Below are 5,277 nucleotides of genomic sequence, written 5' to 3' on the forward strand. Positions count from 1 at the left end.
CTATCACCCTTGATTGTGCACAGGTCAATGCTTTGGAATGCTTCTGACTTACCGGTAGCTACATTTGTGGATGCACCGACGGCGCACCTAAAGATACATTTGCATCAGAAAGACAGTTTCTTACCGGAGCCAATCAGAGAAAGATACGTCTTCATGGGTGCAGTGTCTCCGCCCACTTTGATCGCCATTATTCTGATTTGCTATAAACAGGGGACGCTACCGGCCGTGTGCAGGCAGTTCTGGTGGAGAGAGAAGAAGGCACACCTGTAAGAACATCGAGTCCATCCGATCATCGATCGGGCACACCGAAAAGTCAAGCCAATCTTCTTCTTCTAAGTTAAGGTGAGAACATTTTACTTCTCCTAATCTTTTTTACCTAGACATTCTTTATTACCGAATTGTAATCAAATAATAGGGCCAGTTAGGGGCGTGTTGTTCTTCTGTGATAATCTATTCACGGGTTGTAAAAGAGCAGCTGCCGGTGCGATCACGGAACAAAATACCGGTACCCTCACGACAAATATGATGTACATTTTGTCCATATCAATATTATGCTATGTATAATCACTAGTGATTGTGAATGTTTCAGCTAAAGAAAAGGTCGTTCTTTTATTGAGCTTTTGTCTGTCTCGCCGGGGCTACGACAATGTCAATTGTAGTAGAGGTGGCGTCGGTCGCAACGCACATATTCACTTTGATTTCGGCTACTTAAAGAGTAGACCACGTCAGTCGAAAAAATAGCCCCATACCGCACATATTACCACCATTCGTACTACGCGTATGTCGCATGCGCGCAAACCGCTCCAGTGATTTCTCGCCCCTCGCATTGAGCGGGCTGACTTATTCTGAATCCTCAAACCGTAAATTAGTGAACTTAGAGGCGCGTACCAGCAAGGGGCTGGGTTCAGTCAGTCGCTATCCTTGTACGGAGCTTTCTGCATCGCATGTGCCGGCAACACGTCGTGGCGAGTAGACCGTCGCCACCCGCTGAATGCTCTGGTGCCCATCGTAGGTGTAGCCCCGGTCGCTTCGGACTCTAAAGCCACATACTGCAAGGGTACCTCTTGGTGTGTTCACGATCAGGTCACGGCGCCAATTTGTCACTTGTTCCCGAGTTGATTCTAACTCTGATTTGATTTTAATACCGGTCGCAGGGTGTCCATGGCACCACGTAACAACCATGCCCGAAAGCGCCAAAAGATAGCGCTAGTTCGTGAACTGTCCAGTAAGGCCCCTGTTTCAAATTTTTACCGTATTAAACATAACATTGGATCGCACGCGCGCGGTGGATTTTTCGTGGGTCGCGCGCGCGGTGGACTTTAATTTTCCAATTTTTTACCGTAACATATAAATGGATCGCGCGCGCGATGAATTTTTGAAGAGACGCATGCAGACGAGCAACAAGTCGGGGCGAGTAAGTCGTTATCTAGCCTGGATGCCTGACTGAGGGTCTACACGAGACAACTCTTCGGCTCTATGGCCAACATGCCCCCAGGGAAAGTCAACAACAGGCTCCCCTGAGTTAGGCCCTGAAAAAACACGGTAGATGTTATAGACATCGGGGATCTGGCATCATGGATAATCACAAGCCGAGTAATGTCAGTCTTCGTCGTTTTCCCTACAAGTCATCGCTGATTTTTTAACCACACCAGGAAAAAGCCTGGTCAGTTTCCCATTTTCCCCTTTAGTCTACCACTGATTTTTTAACTGTGCTTGGGACAAGCCAAGACTTCGAGCCACCACACCCACATTTTGCAGGTTGCTTTTCGAAAGTTGCGGTACTTTTTGTGCAGTCAATAAATCGATAAAACTCATAGATCCTACCCTTTTCCAGACCACGATAATTGAGCACCACACGCATGTATATATGTATATCCGTCCGATGAGTAATTTCTTGCCCGTCACCCGACTGACGGACGTTCGCAATCCGATTTGCACGATCTGCACGATCTGCAGGCGACTTGGTACCGAGCTCTGCGAAGATCACCGGCGACTTGTCGCTTATGTTAAGAACATGTTTCGTACGACCCCTGAAAATCGCCGGCGATCCAGAAAAATTGCGAGATGATCGTGAGAACACCGGACGTCTTACTCAGGAAAATGTCATTTAGAGCTCGCAGAATCGTCGTCCAATCGGTTTTGCGCGTAACGTGACAGGGGTATAACCACATCGGTAACAGGCCAGGTCTACACCCACATGTATTGTACTTGTACCGGTTGATTTTTGGAGGGCCCAGCAACAGGCCGGGGCGAGCCACCGCCACACATATGGTTTTCTATTCCGGTCAAAACTCAACTACGCCGTACTTCGGCCAACTACGCCGTACTTTGCCGAACTAAGCCGTAGTTCACAGAACTGGATCAGATACGGCTTAACTTCCTGAAGTACGCCGTAGTTTCCTGAAAATATGGTACCACCTGTGACACAAAATTGTTGACAGCGTCAGAGATCTTCAAACTTGCAGCGCTGACCTGTAAATGTTGTCTAACCGGTGTTCTGCAGATGCTATCTAACCTTTTCACCTGTCCTTCACTAACTGACTTGAGGCAAAATGTCCAAGGTCATGTGAGAAACGAAAATACCCATTGTGTAAGTCAGGATCTAACTTGCATAATGCATCGTTTTCCATGAACTCTCATTTATTTATTTTTATTTCATTTATTGATCTTTAGGGTAGTCCCTTCAGTTAACGTGGTAACTGATTTCCAAGGGAGCCCTAAATACATGTGACATTTGTAGCTGAGAAGGGAGGTATATCGTCAGGTAATCTATTTGTACACATACATGACTGATTTGCACAATTGACGAGGAATATTATCGATTCTATACTCTAGTCTGGTACATGGCGAGAATTCGATACTTGCGGCATTTAAACAGGTTATGTTCAAATAAAATTTAAAACTGGCAACAACAATGATGCAGCATTATGTACGTGCGCATGGATTTTATTGCTCCCGTTGTCTAGTGCCCATACCCCGAACACAGCCCAGCCACAGTACAACGTAGTTGGGGTTATTACGGCGTAGTTGTGTCAGGCCGTACTTCATTCAACTACGGCGTACTTCAGGAAGTTAAGCTGTATCGGATCAAGTTCTGTGAACTACGGCTCGTAGTTCGGCAAAGTACGGCGTAGTTGGCCGAAGTACGGCGTAGTTGAGTTTTGACCGGAATAGAAAACCATATCACGTACATACCATACATCGTGTCTTGTGCCCGCCACGAGCATACAGCGTTAGAGTCATTCATGTATTACTCCGAGTGGGCACCCTAAAAGAGTACCGGGCCAAAAAAATAAACGGCTTGATGGACAAGTGTTTTAGCGGTGAGAAATTTAGCCAGTCTATCTGATCTCAAATGTTAGATTGGTGAAAGTTTGTTTGAAACTGAAGTTTGGCAAATGCGCGCAAAATTGCTGAGGTATACAATCCTGGGTTCTTAGTGTTCAGTTTATACACTGACAGCAAAAAAGTGCCTCTTGTGGGGAGTGATTACTTCTAGTTTGAAAAAAAAAACCTCATCAATGAGGCACAAACCAAGCGAGATACAGCAATTGGAAATTATGTTCGCCCAATCACGCATGTTCAAGATTCCACAGCCGGTCAACCGGACATTCAATAACAGGGGAAAGGCACAAACCGACGCCCTTTGAAGCTTACAATCTTTAACATTACGTTAACATAAGATCTTATCCAATGCTGGCAACGTACGACGGGGAATTGAAAATTCTCAAGCGTTTTTTTTTTTCACTGAAGCTGCGCGTCACGTTGGTGACCTTGCTGGACCCGAGCTCAACGGATTTCATAAAAAGAATCTTTTTACACCAACGAGAATGAGTTTTTAGAGACATGAAATATAAAACGGGAAAGTAATTCCACGATGTGTTAAATCAGCCTGAAAAATGGTTCCCCGTTCTTGGAAGGGGTTAATAAATCACGAGGAACTATTTTTGAAAGCTACACCGCAGTTAGAAGTCATGTAATTACGCCTGAAAGTTGACCAATTTACAGGGTTTTAGCAGTGCGTTTCGCAATTGTATTCGAGACGAGTTACGCACTGCATCGGATTTTCCGACATGCCGGGTTATAAGACAAGGATCAACTGCTTTCGGGTCAAGCGTACTTTCCGGGTATCAAAAACTGTAGTGTGGCACTGTTCTATCCGTATAAACCTCCCTTAAAAACGGAAAATCTCGACAGGACAAAAACTGTGTCAATCTATATGACACACTTGTAGAAAGTCTCTGTTCCATCCGTATAAACTTCCCTTGATAACGGAAATCTTCGACATTGGCACAACATTTTTTTCTGACACACCTGTAGTATGACGCTGTTCTATCTGTATAAACCTCCCTTAAAAACATAAAATCACGACAGTACAAGAACTGTGTTAATCTATATGACACACTTGTAGAGAGTCTCTGTTCCATCCGTATAAACCTCCCTTAACCCCATGCAGTGCGTAACCCGTCTCGAATACAATTGCGAAACGCACCTCTAAAACTTTGTAAATTGGTCGACTTTGAGGCGTAAATATATGACTTCTAACTGTGGTCTAGCTTTCAAAAATAGTTCTTCGTGATTTGTTCTATTACTATTCTCCACACAGCCTCATTTGAATACGAACATTATGATTGACCCTCAACGGTCTCTGTATTCGTGAGTCACAACTTGCAACTCGTTTCACGATCACATTACTGACAAAAAAGTATGAATACGTTCAAAAGTTCAACTTGATACTAGAAACAAATCAATTTCCAAAGAGGCTCACTTTCCCCAATCTTGCCGATCTTTCCACACCCTTTGCCATCCTTGAACATCTTTAACCAATCTCTCTCATTCTTCCCATCCATGCTCATTCTTGCCCATTCTTTCCCGGCCTTTGTCATCCTTGCCCAATCTTGGTCATTCTTGCACATCCTTGCTCATCCTTCCCCATTCTCTCTCATCCTTGCTCATCATTCCCCTTCCTTGCTCATCCTTCCCCATTCTCTCTCATCCTAGCCAATTCTCTCTCATCCTAGCCCATCCTTGCCCATCCTTCCCCATGCTCTCTCATCCTTGCCCATTCTTCCCATACTTGCACATCCTTAAGTCTCAAGTCTCTCCTTCCCCGGCCTTTGTCATCCTTGCCCATCCTTTGTCATTCTCGCACATACTTGCTCATACTTCCCATACTTGCTCATCCTTGATCATCCTTCCCCATCCTCGCTCATCCTTCCCATCCTTGCTCATCCTTCCCCAGTCTCTATCATCCTTGCGCACCCTTTCCCATCATAG

At 45.0% G+C, this 5,277-nt stretch overlaps 1 long non-coding RNA gene across 1 annotated transcript in view; it reads left to right on the plus strand.

The window, feature by feature from the left end:
• The first annotated feature begins 209 nt into the window (after positions 1-209).
• Positions 210-5,277, plus strand: part of LOC118429602 — a 10,785-nt gene continuing 5,717 nt past the window's right edge. The window contains exon 1 of the long non-coding RNA XR_004832752.1: positions 210-342. This is a non-coding gene — a long non-coding RNA (uncharacterized LOC118429602). The remainder of the gene's footprint in view (positions 343-5,277) is intronic.

Source organism: Branchiostoma floridae, chromosome 13 (genome assembly GCF_000003815.2).
Source record: "Branchiostoma floridae strain S238N-H82 chromosome 13, Bfl_VNyyK, whole genome shotgun sequence".
In the NCBI taxonomy this organism is placed as follows: Eukaryota; Metazoa; Chordata; class Leptocardii; order Amphioxiformes; family Branchiostomatidae; genus Branchiostoma; species Branchiostoma floridae.